Source organism: Heptranchias perlo, chromosome 4 (assembly GCF_035084215.1).
Source record: "Heptranchias perlo isolate sHepPer1 chromosome 4, sHepPer1.hap1, whole genome shotgun sequence".
NCBI classification, from domain to species: domain Eukaryota; kingdom Metazoa; phylum Chordata; class Chondrichthyes; order Hexanchiformes; family Hexanchidae; genus Heptranchias; species Heptranchias perlo.
Genome location: NC_090328.1, coordinates 76,373,500 through 76,389,967, shown reverse-complemented (window position 1 = coordinate 76,389,967; position 16,468 = coordinate 76,373,500). Strand labels below are relative to the sequence as shown.

Genomic DNA, 16,468 nt, shown 5'->3' with positions numbered 1-16,468 from the left:
GAGCACAATTTACGATGTTTTCAAAGAAGAGTGAGACCGAATGCAAACCCATTATAACATACTGGGCGGGTGTTGGATTTTCAGAACAGGTCAGGTCAAAATAGATTACATTTTAATACCCCCACCCCCCAAAAAAAATAAGAGTCTCAGTGCAAACTGACGGCACGGAGAGCTTTGGGTGAATGGTCTACTTTTGCAGTGTACAACATTTGCAGGGAGGGTCTCGGTGGCACAGGCGGATGCTGACGCAGGCGCGCGGTGACGTTCGATGGGTTTGTATCAAAACAGCGGCGTTCCGTCGCATACGGTGCTTTGACACGGTAACTGCTCTCCCGATACAGAGGGCGAAGGAAGAAGGCAGCAACCTCTTATCATAACGGTAGGCATTTGTTTCAGCGGGTCTGCTGTCGTCTTTCCGTTTGCTTTATGAAATATTTATATCTAGTGCAACTTCCCATATGTTATAAACCTGAGATATCGAAATCAGGAAACCCCCTGTTCTGCAGAATGTTAGGCTGTGTGGGGAAAAAACTGCTGACTGGCGGTCAGTTTGGTTTGTGACAGGCCCCGTCTTTCCTTTAGCGTAGTGCCCGCTCACTTGCCTGAGCTCTGGTGTACTGTACACAGCAAAGCCGGGAATCACTGTGTGGAATGTTAACGTTAAGTGATTGCGTTAACTTTATGATAAAAAAGATGTTGTTTATAAAAATTGCAACTTAATAACCTGTAACGGAAATCCCAACCTAGATAGAACACGTTTCACACCTGTCAAGATATTTTTTTACCGTACGCTTGCAGTTTGCGCTGCGGTGAGAACGCAATTGGGGTTGTGCAATATTTGTACCAAAATAAGAAAGTCTTCAGCTGATGCTCAAGGAGACTGGACTTGGTTGAATGTACTTTCGTACTGCTATCCGTATTACGGTAACCACTTGAACCTGCATCCTCCAATTTACATTATATTTTTCTGTAACAGTTGAACGCCTGGATTTAAATTAGTATGAATACCTTTGTGATCCGTGTTAAAAGCCTATACATCAGAACATTGCATGTTTGCTGATAATCCTGACTACTGCAATATTGCAATTGTAGAAAGGTTGCAGAATTCCTACTTACCAATCAGTTGTACACTGGGCATGTACTTAATGTACAATACCTGAGGGTAATGTTTGTAAGATATTAAAAAAAACCATTAAAAAATATTTTATCAAACATTTTTGAAAGATGAATGTTAAGCGTTGGCCTGTATGATTGGCATGGAATCTGCATGTTTTTTTTTTATTCGTTCACGGGATGTGGGCGTCGCTGGCAAGGCCGGCATTTATTGCCCATCCCTAATTGCCCTCGAGAAGGTGGTGGTGAGCCGCCTTCTTGAACCGCTGCAGTCCGTGTGGTGACGGTTCTCCCACAGTGCTGTTAGGAAGGGAGTTCCAGGATTTTGACCCAGCGACAATGAAGGAACCAAGCAAATACCAAGCAAAAGAGGCAGTTTCCATAAGCAGACTGAATCTCGTATGAACTGAAATCTGCACACTTACGCATTAGGTGAGTGAAATAGCGTGCCAAGGAACTACCAATTGCTCCTTAACTAAGTATAACACATTTGAGACCATGTAGGATACCCATTATATTTTCCTGTCTACTCCAAAAAACAATTAGACCACACAGTCAGACTTTTGTTCCTGGCTAAAACTAATAGATTTATTTACAAGTAAGCTAACTGGACAGCAGCAGTAAGACATTGATGGTACAAATACTTCGAAAACAATAAAGGCAGAATCAGTCTACAAGAAGTTAAAATACCTTCTGTAGAGTGTATTTCTTGCAGTGAAAGCAATGTGATATTGGCTTTTAGATGAAAGTCTTTCATAGACCTTGAACAATGCAATATGATATGTGATTCCTATTGAGTCCAAGCATGCATTCCAGAAACTAAACTGAGGATCCTGACAAAAATTGCAGTACATATTCCAGATCAAAGGGTATCTGAATAAAGATCTGTCAGTCATATTTAATCAAGATTGAAGACACAATGATAGGAGATATTTGCATTCTATGGTTATAAGCAAGCCAGCTGTTACCCAGGACTTGTTGATGCTTTAAACATATTTTGAATTTCTTCCTGAACAAAGCCCCTATGATAATCGAGTCATTTGGGATGTAATTTATTTATCTATAAACTCATATAATTTGCACCAGTAAGCAATTTAAACTGATGGGCATGGTTTGGAATCTACAAACAAAATACCCAGTCATTCAAAGGACCAATAATTTGATTAACACCAAGAACTATGGTTTCTGAATCCTGGCTAATGTACAGTTCAAAGAACCTGCCTACAACATGAGGACAACTGGGTTCCAGCCTCCATTGTTTAGTAGGGAAAGGCAGTCTCCATCTTAATCCAATCTCCATCTTAATTTTAGTTACTCCTAAAATACATTTTTCATATATCAACAACAGTAAGAACAGCTTGCATTTATATAGCACCTCTAACGTAGTAAAACGTTCCAAGGCGCTTCACAGTGCATTATCAAACAAAATTTGACACCGAGCCACAAGGAGCTATTCGGACAGGTGACCAAAAGCTTGGTCAAAGAGGTAGGTTAGAAGGAGGAGAGAGAGGTAGAGAGGCAGAGAAGTTTAGCAAGGGAATTCCAGAGCACGGCTGCCCATGGCGGAGCGATGAAAATCGGGGGTGTGCAAGAGGCCAGAATTGGAGGAGCGCAGAGATCTTGGAGGGTTGTAGGGCTGGAGGAAGCTACTGAGTTAGGGAGGGGAGAGGCCATGGAGGGATTTGAAAACAAGAATGAGAATTTTAAAATAGAGTTGTTGCTGGACCAGGAGCCAATGTAGGTCCGCGAGCACAGAGGTGATGGGTGAACGGGACTTGGTGCGAGTTAGGATACCGGCAGCAGAGGTTTGGATGAGCTCAAGTTTATGGAGGGTGCACAATTGGAGGTTGGCCAGGATAGCATTGGAATAGTCAATGGTTATATTAGAAATATAATACAGAGGTGTCTCAAATTGTCACAGTCAATATGGAAAGTTTGTAATTGGTTTATAGTACATTAAAAAAAAAGCTTTGCAGTATGCATGCTAATGAAAGCCTTTGTTGTTTTAAACATTTTTATTAAACGTATACAGTAGAATATTATGGCTAACAGTGTGTAAGAAAATATCAAGGCTGATCTTAATATCTGGTGGGGTTAACTTCATGTATGATTAATCTTCACTATGACTATTTTTGCCAGTGAAGACAGTGATTTGTTCTATAATCTCTTTGAACCCACAACTCCATCCCTGTTTCTATAGTGGGCATAGTAAAACTTGAGTTAAACATCAGGTTTATCATAAGCTATTACAGATTATTTCTGCATGCATTGGCCAGGGTCTCAATTCAGTTTTCTTTGTTTTCAGAGCTAGCTATAGGGTGTACTGCTTCTTTTTGAGACAGCACATTCATATTAAAATGATTCTAGGGATGATTTCTGGGTTTTTGAAGTTTTAAAATTAGCCTTTTTAAAAAAAAAAAAATTTTTTTTTGCTGTTGTCTACTTGATGCCCCTTCAGATTATCATTCAAAATCATTACAAATACATGTCTTACAGACTATCAGTTAATTTAAGTGTGTGTTTTGGGGAGGGGGTGGGTAGGAGGGATTCAACAGCTTGAGAACAAAGCACCAAATTAAGTTCTACCAACTAGAATATAAACTGTTGGAAAATCTCTACTGCTTTCTTGAAATCACAGTTATTGCTTTGCTTCTGATTCAGACTTGTGATCATAAATTTAGCGGTGTACAATAGCAAATACTGTACAGTAAATATAGTTAATTGCTTTAGATTTATGAGATTGACCACAAGTACTGGGAAATATTGTAGCTTTAAAGTTATCAATATTTTGTTTTAAAGTTCAGGATAAAACTGAATTATTTGTAATAAATAAGAATCATAGAATGGTTACAGCACAGAAGGAGGCCATTCAGCCCGTCGAGCCCGTGCCGGCTCTCTGCAAGAGCAATCCAACTAATCCCACTCCCCTGGCCTTTCCCCGTCGCCCTGCAAATTTCTGTTCAAGTACTTATCCGATTCCCTTTTGAAAGCCATGATTGAATCTGCCTCCATCACCTATTCAGGCAGTGCATTCCAGGTCCTAACCACTTGCTGTGTAAAAAGGTTTTTCTTCATGTCATCTTTGGTTCTTTTGCCACTCACCGTAAATCTCTGCCCTCTGGTTCTTGACCCTTCTGCCAACTGGAACAGTTTCTCTCTATCAACTCTGTCTAGACCCCTCATGATTTTATACACCTCTATCAAATCTTCTCTCAACCTTCTCTGCTCTTAGGAGAACAACCCCAGCTTCTCCAGTGTATCCATATAATTGAAGTCCCCCATCCTTAGAACCATTCTAATAAATCTTTTCTGCACCCTCTCCAAGGCCTTCACATCCTTCCTAAAGTGTGGTGCCCAGAATTGGACACAGTACTCCTGTTGTGGCCGAACCAGTGTTTTATAAAGGTTCATCATAACCTCCTTGCTTTTGTACTCTATGCCTTTATTTATAAAGCGCGGGATCCTGTATGCTTTTTTAACCGCTTTCTCAACCTGTCCTGCCACCTTCAACGACCTGTGTACATATACCTCCAGGTCTCTGTTCCTGCACCCTTTCAGTTTATATTGCCTCTCCTTGTTCTTCCTACCAAAATGTATCACTTCGTACTCCTCTGTGTTAAATTTAATCTGCCAAGTATCCGCCCATTCCACCTGCCTGTCTATGTTCTCTTGAAGTCTATCATTATCCTCCTCATTCTTTACTACACTTCCAAGTTTTATATCATCTCCAAATTTTGAAATTGTGCCTGTACACCCAAGTCCAAGTCATTAATATATATCAAAAAAAGCAGTGGTCCTAATACTGACACCTGGGGAACACTACTGTATACTTCCCTCCAGTCCGACAAACAACCGTTCATCACTACTTTCTGTTTCCTGTCACTTCGCCAATTTCTTATCCATTCTGCCACTGCCCTTTTTTATTCCATGGACTTCAATTTTGCTGACAAGCCTATTATGTGGCACTTTATCAAATGCCTTTCGAAAGTCCATATACACAACATCAACCTCGTTGCCCTCATCAACCCTTTCTGTTACCTCATCAAAAAACTCAATCAAGTTAGTCGAACACGATTTGCCTTTAACAAATCTGTGCTCGCTTTCCTTTATTAATCCACACTTGTCTAAGTGACTGTTAATTTTGTCCCGGATTATCGTTTCTACCCCACCACCAAAGTTAAACTGACTGGCCTGTGATTTTGTATAATACGGGAAAAGGCATTTAATTGGAACACTTTGGCGGAAATCGATTAGCTCTAATCGCCCTGCCTGGCAGAAGCAGTGGCTGGTATTCAGTTTGCACACTGGTAGAACATTTACATTTGTGCCTTTCAAGTGGGTGAATGCCTCAAAATGCTTAACAATGAGGAGAAAGAAAACACTAAGCAGGGATAGAAAGTTTTAGTAGGAAAAATTAAAGCATGATTGAAGAGATATGAAGATACAATTTATGAACTTGCACTTTTGGCATGGAGCTTCACCTGCTAGGAGCGCATTTGTTTCTGCAGGATTTTCTGTCCATTGATCTCTGCACCCAACTTCCCACTATGTGCTCCAGCTGGGCAAAGCTCAGCGCCAGAAGCACAAATTTGTAAAATTATCCCAAAGTTTTTAAGAGCCTTTTTGAAGGAAGTGAGAGAAGTGGCCAGGCGGGGTGATATTACAGAGGTGGAAGTAGGCGGAATTGGTGATGGAGTGGATAGGGGATCGGAAGCTCAGCTCAGGGTTAAATAGTTGTGAACGGTCTAGTTCAGCCTCAGATAGTGGTCAGGGAGGGGGATGGAGTTTGTGGCGGGGGCCAAAGACAGTGGTTTCAGAAATGGTATAATGTAGTAGATGTAATATATTTGGATTTTCAAAAGGCCTTCGATAAGGTACTGCATAGTAGACTCATGATCAAGTTCAGAGCATATGGAGTCAGGGGACAAGTAGTTGAATGGATAGCAAGCTGGCTACAAAACAGAAAAGAGAGAGTAGGGGTTAAGGATCGTTACTCAAACTGGCGAAAGGTGGGAAGTGGTGTTCCACATGGATCGATGCTGGGACCACTGTTGTTCACCATATACATAAACGAGTTGGTCTCGGGAATTGTAAGTACAATTTCAAAATTTGTGAACAACGCCAAATTGGGGGGTATAGTTAATACTGAGGACGCCTGCAACAAAATATAGGAAGACATTAATAAACTTGCAGAATGGGTGTGTAATTGGCAAATGAATTTCAACATAGATAAGTGTGAGGTAGTACATTTAGGTAGGAATAACAAGGAGGCCACATACTCCTTGGAAAATAAGAGTCTAAACAGGGTAGAGGGGCAGAGGGATTTAGGGGTACAGATACACAAATCACTAAAAATAACTGCAAGGAATCTTACAACACCAGGTTATAGTCCAACTATTTTATTTGAAAATCACAAGCTTTCGGAGGCTTTCTCCTTCGTCAGGTGAGTGTGGGATTTGGATTCCATGGAAGGTTACCGCATTTATAGTCAGAGAACAATACCTGGTGATTACAGAAGCCTCTGAAAGCTTGTGATTTTCAAATAAAACAGTTGGACTATAACCTGGTGTTGTAAGATTCCTTGCATTTGTCAACCCCAGTCCATCACCGGCATCTCCACATCATGACTAAAAATAACAACGGAGGTTTAATAAGACAATAAAGAAAGGAAACCAAGCTCAGGGTTTCATTTCTAGAGGGATAGAATTGACAAGTTATGCTAAACTTGTACAGACCACACTTGGCATATTGCAAACAGTTCTGGTCACCACACTATAAAAAAGATATAGAGGCACTGGAGAAGGTGCAAAAAAGATTTGCTAGGATGATTCCAGAACATAAGAAATATGAATAGGAGTGGGCCATACGGCCCCTCGAGACTGTTCCGCCATTCAATAAGATCATGGCTGATCTTCGACCCCAACTCCACTTTCCCGCCTTATCCCCATATCCCCATATCCCCATATCCCTTGATTCCCTTAGTTTCCAGAAATCTATCGATCTCAACGACTGAGCATCCACAGCCCTCTGGGGTAGAGAATTCCAAATATTCACTACCCTTTGAGTGAAGAAATTCCTCCTCATCTCAGTCCTAAATGTCCGACCCCTTATTCTGAGACTATGTCCCCGAGTTCTAGACTCTCCAGCCAGGGGAAACATCCTCTCAGCATCAACCCTGTCAAGTTGCCCTCTTAGAATCTTATATGTTTCAATGAGATTACCTCTCATTCTTTTAAACTCCAGAGAGTATAGGCCTAGTCTACTCTATCGTTCCTCACAGGACGTTCCTCACAGGACAACCCTCTCATCCCAGGAATCAATCTAGTGAAACTTCGTTGCACCCCCTCTAAAGCAAGCATATCCTTCCTTAGGTAAGGAGACTAAAACTGCACACAGTCCTCCAGGTGTACTGTCACCAAAGCCCTGTACAATTGCAGTGACTTCCTTACGCTTTTATATTCCAACCCCCTTGAAATAAAGGCCAACATACCATTTGCTTTCCTAATTGCTTACTGTACCTGCATGTTAACTTTCTGTGTTTCATGTACAAGGGCACCCAAATCCCTCTGAACACCAACAATTAATAGTTGCTCACCATTTAAAAAATTATCCATTTTTCTATTTTTCCTACCAAAGTGAATAAACTCACATTTCCCCACATTATACTCCATCTGCCACCTTCTTGCCTAGTCACTTACCTATCGATCTCCCTTTGCAGCCTCTTTGCATCCTCCTCACAGCTTACTTTCCCACCTAGCTTTGTATCGTCAGCAAACTTGGATACATTGCACTCGGTCCCTTCATCTAAGTCATTAATATAGATTGTATTTAGCTGAGGCCCAAGCACCGATTCCTGCGGCACTCCACTAGTTACAACCTGCCAACCCGAAAATGACCTGTTTATTCCTACTCTCTTTTCTGTCCGTTAATCAATCCTCAATCCATGCTAATATATTACCCCTAATCCCATGAGCCCTAATCTTGTGTAACAGCCTCTTACGTGGCACCTTATCAAATGCCTTTTGAAAATCCAAATGTACTACATCCACTGGTTCCCCTTTATCTACCAAATAGTTAGACCCTCAAAAAAACTCTAATTTGTCAAACACAATTTCCCTTTCATAAAACCGTGTTGTCTCTGCCGAATCATATTATGATTTTCTAAGTGCCCTGTTACTATATCCTTAAGAATTGATTCTAGCATTTTCCCTACTACTGATGTCAGGCTAACTGGCCTGTAGTTCCCTATTTTCTCTCTCCTTTCTTGAATAGCGGGGTTACATTTGCTACCTTCCAATCCATGGAGACCATTCTAGAACCTAGGGAATTCTGGAAGGTCAAAACCAATGTATCCACTATCTCTGCAGCCACCTTTTTTAAAACCCTAGGATGTAGACCATCAGGTCCAGGGGATTTGTTGGCTTTTAGTCCCATTAATTTTTCTATAACTTTTTGTTTACTAATCTTAATGACTTTAAGTTCCTCCCTCTCATTAGACCCTTGGTACTATTTCCAGTATGTTTTTTGTGTCTTCTACTGTGAAGACAGATATAATATATTTGTTTAATGGCTCTACCATTTCCTTATTCCCCATTATAATTTCTCCTGTCTCTGCCTCTAAGGAACCCATGTTTACTTTTGCTAATCTCTTCCTTTTTACATACTTGTAGAATCTCTTACAATCTTTTTATATTTCTTGCTAGTTTACTCTCATATTCAATTTTCTCCCTCTATCAATTTCTTGGGCATCCTTTGCTGATTTCTAAAACCCTCCCAGTCCTCAGGCTTACTATTCTTTTTGGCAACATTGTAAGCCTCTTCTTTTAATCCAATACTATCCTTAACTTCTCCAGTTAGCCACGGTTGGATCACTTTTCCTGTGGAGTTTTTATTCCTCAAGGGAATGTATATTCATTGAGAATTATGAATTATTTCTTTAAATGTTTGCCATTGCTTATCTACTGGCATATCTTTTAATCTAATTTTGCAATCTACCTTAGCCAACATGCCCCATATACTTACATAATTGGCCTTGTTTAAATTTAGGACCCTAGTTTCGGACATAACGACATCACACTCAAACTCAGTGTGACATTCTATCATATTATGATCACTCTTCCCCAGAGAATCCTTGATTTTAAGATTACTAATTAATCCTGTCTCTTTACACAATACTAGATCTAAAATAGCCTGTTCCCTAGTTGGTTCCTCAACATATTTTTCGAGAAAACTGTCTCGAATGCATTCCATGAACTCGTCCTCCAAACTACTTTTGCCAATTTGGTTTGCCCAGTCCATATGAAAATTAAAGTCCCCCATGATTATTGCATTACTCTTGTTAGGTGCTCCTCTAATTTTCTGATTTATACTCTGTCCAACAATATAACCACTGTTAGGGGGCCTATAAACTACTCCCACCAGTGTTTTCTGCCCTTGGTTATTTTTTAGTTTCACCCATACTGATTCTACATCCTGGTTTTCTGAACTAAGATCCTTTCTCACTACTGTCTTTATCTCATCCTTTAATTTCAGGTCTCCCCACCACACCCCCCCCCCGCCCTCCTTTTCCAAATGAGAGGTTATACCTATCAGGAAAGATTGAATAGCTTGGGGCTCTTTTCTCTAGAAAAGAGAAGACTGAGGAGTGACCTGATAGAGTTCTTTAAGATTATGAAAGGGTAGACGTAGAGAAGATGTTTCCAAATGTGGAGGAGACCAGAACTAGGGGCCATAAATATAAGATAGTCACTAACGCATCCAAAAGGGAATTCAGGAGAAACTTCTACACCCAGAGAGTAGTAAGAATGTGGAAATCACTACCACAAGGAGCAGTTGAGGGACTAGCATAGATGCATTTAAGGGGAAGCTAGATAAACACATGAGGGAGAAGGGAATAGAAGGATATGTTGTTGGATGGAGAGGTGGGAGGAGGCTCATGTGGAGGATAAATACCAGTATAAACCTATTGGGCTGAACGGCCTGTTTCTGTGCTGTACATTCTTTGTAATGAACCACTAGTTTTCACAAATGGATGACTTTATATTTCAGACACTACAACCATTCAGGTTGCTAGGAACTAATGTTGAAGTAATAATCTTGTCCAATAGAATGGGGGCATTTTAGAAAAATGTTGGCTTTGGTGAAATCTGTTAATCCAAACAAAGGACATGATGAGCATAATGATTGTTAAGTTTCTGTTTATATTTTTACCTTAAAAATGGTTTGCTGTTTCAGAAAAATGTCATTTACGGTGCTGCTTGGTGGTACATCAGGTCAGTGTAGCAGCTGTTATGCCTCAGAGATGCATGATTTGAGTGATATGGCGGTGATTTTCCATACGTGAATTAGCCATTTTGTTTCTTTGGGAGGGGAGCAAGGAGAAGAGGCGGAAAATACGGAGCAGAGGCCAGGCACTTTCCCTGAGGGAAGTGGGGAAAATTGGCAGACTAGTGACTAATCTCATACACAGGTGTTCACTAACAGAAGTAGCCAGGTACCTGGAAACGTCATCCGCATACCTTCTCAGCTAGTACTATTGAAGGAGAGAAGTAAAACAATTTTTCTTTTAAAAGGAAAAGGGTAGGGGTGGGGATGGAAGGAATGTAAATAATGTTTGAGAACCTCCAAGGTTGGGGAATTGCAGGAAATAGACATCTCCATATTGCTGGTATTCCTTTCCAGTGTGAGCTGCCATGTTTTCAATGTGTGTTCCCCCCCCCCTTTGCAATGATTATTATCTGTAAATGTGGATTTAAAACAAACAATCACTGCTTACACTCATCAAAATCTTAGATCTGTGTTACATGACCCTGGTGAAGCTTTGGTTTCATCACACTCGAGTACAGAACTCCATGTTTTTTAACCTTTTGTTCTTTCCTGACCATAGCTTCTGGGGTGTGTCAAATCCAGTTAAATTTTTTACAAGCATTTCGATTAGAATGTACACACTCTTGGTTCAAAATAACTGACCATATCAGAAGTTTTTGACCTGATGGATTTTAGTTCTAACATTCGCATATTTGAAATCAAGAATTCCTTCTATTGAGCAAAGGTTAAATGTGTTACCATAGAATCATAGAACATTTACGGCACAGAAGGAGGCCATTTGGCCCATTGTGTGCGCGCCGGCCGAAAATGAGCCACCCAGCCTAATCCCACTTTCCAGCTTTTGATCCATAGCCATGTAGGTTACGGCACTTCAGGTGCACATCCAGGTACTTTTTAAATGAGTTGAGGGTTTTTGCCTCTACCACCCTTTTCAGGCAGTGAGTTCCAGACTCCACCACTCTCTGGGTGAAAATATTTTTTCTCAGCTCCCCTCTAATCCTTCTACTAATCACTTTAAACCTATTCCCCCTGCTATTGACCTCTCTGCTAAGGGAAATAGGGCTTTCCTATCCACTCTTATCTAGACCACTCATAATTTTGTACACCTCAATTAAATCACCATTCAACCTCCTCTGTTCCCAGGAAAACAACCCCAGCCTATCCAATCTTTCCTCATAGCTAAAATTCTCCAGCCCTGGCAACATCCTCTGTACCCTCTCTAGTGCAGTCACATTTTTCCTGTAATATGGTGACCAGAACTGTACGCAGTACTCTGGCTGTGGCCTAACTAGTGTTTTATACAGTTCCAGCATAACTTCCCTGCTCTTATATTCTATGCCTCGGCTAATAAAGGAAAGTATTCCATGTGCCTTCTTAACCACTTTATCTACCCGTCCTGCTATCTTAAGGGATCTGTGGACATGCACTCCAAGGTCCCTCACTTCCTGTACACCTCTCAGTATCTTCCCATTGTTCCCTTGCCTTGTTTGCCCTTCCCAAATGCATTACCTCACATTTCTCTGGATGGAATTCCATTTGCCACTTTTCTGCCCACCTGACCAGTAATTTGATATCTTCCTGCAGTTTACAGCCTTCCTCCTCACTATCAACCACACGGCCAATTTTTGTATCATCTGCAAACTTCTTAATCATGCCCCCTACATTTCAGTCCAAATTATTAATATATACCACAAAAAGCAAGGGACCAAGTACTGAACCCTGTGGAACCCCACTGGAAACATCCTTCCAGTCATAAAAACACCTGTCGACCATTATCCTTTGCTTCCTGCCACTGAGCCAATTTTGGATCCAACTTGCTACTTTCCCTTGGATCCCGTGGGCTTGTACTTTTTTGACCAGTCTGCCATGTGGGACCTTGTCAACAGCCTTGCTAAAATCCATGTAGACCACATCAAATGCTTGACCCTCCTCAAAAAATTCAATCAAGTTAGTCAGACACGACCCCTTAACAAATCCTTGCTGACCGTCCTTGATTACTCCGTGCCTTTCTAAGTGACAGTACATGGTGACACCTAATTCAGCATTCTTGGTTGTTCATTGTCAAAACAGGTGCATTATGGGATATAGAACGGGCTGAGTTCTCATTTATTTTGCATGCAGATGTGACGGAAATGCATAGCTGCTTACAAAATGTAAAGGTTTTTTTGTAATCCGAGGGTACTGTTTGCAGACTTGCCAATCCTGGTAGTTCAGGTAGAGGTGAGCAGCCTTCCTCTCAGGCAGACCCACATCTCAGTAGGCAATTTCAGGAGAGATTGAGAGTTCTAATTTTCTGGTTGATACTCTCAGGATGCTATCACATTAACTGAACTGTCTGAATTAAGTTTAGAAAAAAATACCTATTTGTCATGCAACAGAGTACTGCGTTGGAGCCCTAGTATGGTGCACCATAGTGTTAGAATGCAGTTTCACACCTAAATCCTCCTCCACAGTAATAGTTCATGACTTGAGCTGTGCCATATGCTTTCCTACAAGGAGGTAGGATCACCATAACAATCACTTTTACACCTCTTAGCAGTTGGTTCCGGAGCAGCACTGACAGAGTACTGGGAGCATCATTGACCCATGTAGTCGGAGATGGTATGAGGAGACCCAAGAAATGGGGGGGGCAAGAAAAAAGCGTATGCCCCTGCTGAAAAGAATTACATAATGCCAGAAAATTAACCAGGACTTTGGGGACTATTTTGAGTAGGCCCTGCATTTTTCATGACCAGTTTTGGATAAGAACTGCCTTGTCTCTTAGACCACTGTCCAGAACAGCTGAATGCATGGGGCATATTTAGGAGGGTGCCACAACCAATCCAGCAGTTGTTTGGAATGGAGGGGTGAAATTTGTGGAGCTTGTGCAACGATCTTGAGTTGGCCTTTGAGTGTTATATTGCAGCTGGTCATTCTGAGGGTTTGTTTCTATATCTTTTGCTATTCCTCCACCATTAGAACTGTAGAAATTGCAGCATTGAAGGAAGCCATTTGCGCTGATGTTGGATGCAAATTGAAGCTATCTAGTCTGGTCCCCGTTCCTTGTACTTTGTAATATTTTTCCTCCTCTTGTTTATCTTGACTGTTGTTAGCTGGTGACATGGAAGTGAATGTGATGCACAGGGGGAAGATTTGTTTCTGGGAATCTATTATGAGGTATAGGAGGAGTACCAATGGGTTGGTCTGCACTGGAGTCTATGAAGTACTGCTGAACCCTGGAGGTAGCAGTATTGATTGTAGTGGGCAAGTGGAATTTATTGGTTAATCAGTTGAAGCATATGATCTGACCCTTGAGATTGGCTTAATCTGGTGGCTTCTTTGTCAACCCAGGACCTGAATGTGCTTAAAGTGAATTGGGAGCACATCATGTGGTGGATTGGGTAAAGGGATGGTGGAGCAATAAAAAGATCTTCAGGGAGGTGCATGTCTCCACCTATGATGTAGTGCAACAGTGGATTGCTTTGGATCTCTGTTATTTTCTGGGAAGAAAGCTGTGTAAGGGGGTTCATAGAGAAACTCCAGTCGCTATTCTCAGGTGTGGGTTTCGCTGATATTTCAACCAAGGAAACAAACTTTAATGGTAAATTTTAACGCCTTGGTAGGTGGTGCAGTGTACCTTTGTCAGATCACAGAATGGTTTGAAAATATGGCGCAAAATGTAGTAAAATCTGAGGATCATTAATGTGTTTAGCTTGACTGATGCAGTTCTGACAGTTTGAATTCATTTGAAGAGTCTTGTGGCCACTCCCAATGTATGAGGTTAACATCATTGAAGGAATGATGAATTCTTACTGGAGGAAATGCTGAATAATGTGGTGAAGTTGCTGCCTTTATATCAGAATTGAATAATTTGCTGCCTTTTATATCAAAATTGAATGAGTATATATTGTAAATCTTCAAGGTGATAATTTGAGAATTAACAGCAGTTTCCAAAACTTTAGAATGTTAGGGCATGTAACACTTTAGTCTGTACCTGTATTGCCTGTACTGGAGTTATAAATTGATGATATTGCTGTAATGTGGTTCAGTTAAAGGGATTAACTCCCAAGGCTACGTAACGTCTTTTCTCAAAATGAGGCCAAATGCCTCATTCTCATTCCAACAAGTGCGATATGGAATGGTAATTAGTAAACAAAGAGGGGATTTACATCAAGTTACATCGAGTCTACAGCACAGAAACAGGCCACTCAGTCCAACTTTTCTATGCTGGCGTCTGTGCTCCACATGAGCCTCCTCCCAGCCCTCTTCATCTAACCCTCTCAACATACCTTTCTATTCCTTTCTCTCTTGTGTTCATCTAGCTTCTCCTTAAATGCATTTATGCTATTTGCCTCAGCCACTCCTTGTGGTAATGAGTTCCACATTCTTACTACTTTGGGTGAAGAAGTTTCTCCTGAATTCCCTATTGGATTTATTAGTTGTAAACAATTTTACAACACCAAGTTATAGTCCAGCAATTTTATTTTAAATTCACAAGCTTTCGGAGATTTTCTCCTTCCTCAGGCAAATGTTTCAAGATCTCTAGGATCTGAAGGAGAAAATCTCCGAAAGCTTGTGAATTTAAAATAAAATTGCTGGACTATAACTTGGTGTTGTAAAATTGTTTACAATTGTCAACCCCAGTCCATCACCGGCATCTCCACATCAGGATTTATTAGTGACTATCCTATATTTATGACCACTAGTTTTGGACTCCCGCACAAGTGGAAACATTTTCTCTACGTCTACCCTATCAAACCCTTTCATTATCTTAAAGTCCTCTATCAGGTCACCCCTCAGCCTCCTCTTTTCTAGAGAAAAGAGCCCCAGCCTGTTCAGCCTTTCCTGATAAGTATATCCTCTCAGTTCTGGTATCATCCTTATGAATCTTTTTTGCACCTTCTCTAATGCTTCTATATCCTTTTTATAATAAGGATATCACAGTGCTAAAATTGTGGTCTAACCAAGTTTCTGTATAAGTTTAACATAACTTCTCTGCTTTTCAATTCTATCCCTCTAGAAATGAACCCCAGTTCTTGGTTTGCCTTTTTTATGGCCTTATTAACCTGTGTCGCTACTTTTAGTGATTTGTGTATCTGTACTCCTAGATTCCTTTTCTTCTCTACCCTGTTTAGACTCTTATTATCCCAGCAGTATGTGGCCTCCTTAGTCTTCCTACCAAAATGGTCAATGTGTGCAATCTTGAGCATTCCATGCCATTTTGATAGAATGGTTCCCAAATAAAGCCTAATTAAGACTGCTTGTTTATGTAAGTGACCGTTGGGAGCTACAGAAAATCAGCTGTAATGACCAGTAATTCATGAACATCCTTGGCTGTCAGCAAAGATTGTTCTATTAAATCATAATGGACAACATCAAGAGTGAATGAAAACAATGAAAGACCTGTTGTTTGCCCATAATTCTGAGGGTGAGCCCTGGGTGACTAACAGTTTGGTGGGGCAACTTCCTCAAAACACAAAGACACGCACATGTACTGAAGCAGCTAGTAACAGAAGGATAGAGTCAGTTGGTTTGGGAATAGCTAGCTTTAAAGTGGACTTTCACCTATGATGTCTGAGGGTGAATCTTTGTTTTTCTTGCAATGAAACATGAGGAAAGGTTATCTAATCACTCTGAAAACTGTATTCTGTTCATTCATGTATTCTATGTAAAGTAAATCAGTTGTTGGTTTGCAATCGGGCCTCATCTCAGTGCTTTTCATCAACCTTCCTGTAAAGACAGGTGAATGCACATGGTGGCAAAGGTAACAAGGGTTCTATGTTAAGATCCCCAGATCACACTATCATTTAAGTAGATATTGGGCAGCAGAAAATGTACACCAGATAATAGGCGATGTGAGGTCTGCTTATGGGAGTGATCGGTGATGCTAATATCTAGTGTAAAACCTGAAAATTTGTAACTGGCGATAGATCAGTAGTTTGAAGAGGGACCATCTTTCTGAGGGATAGGGAAGATTTCCAAGGAGAAGAATAACTGACTGTGAGTAAGATCGATTGGAAAAAATGATTCGGGATGGGTAACTTTTCAG

At 40.8% G+C, this 16,468-nt stretch overlaps 1 protein-coding gene across 9 annotated transcripts in view; it reads left to right on the top strand.

Moving 5' to 3' along the window:
• The first annotated feature begins 273 nt into the window (after window positions 1-273).
• The window catches only part of agtpbp1 (ATP/GTP binding carboxypeptidase 1), a 399,257-nt gene continuing 383,062 nt past the window's right edge, over window positions 274-16,468 (top strand). For 4 of the 9 annotated variants that reach the window (XM_067983168.1, XM_067983166.1, XM_067983164.1 and 1 more), the window contains exon 1: window positions 276-379. The gene's annotated coding sequence lies outside the window, so the exon portion shown is untranslated. Of the gene's footprint in view, window positions 380-16,468 lie in introns of all 9 variants that reach the window. The other 5 variants (XM_067983162.1, XM_067983167.1, XM_067983163.1 and 2 more) reach the window with 2 other exon arrangements.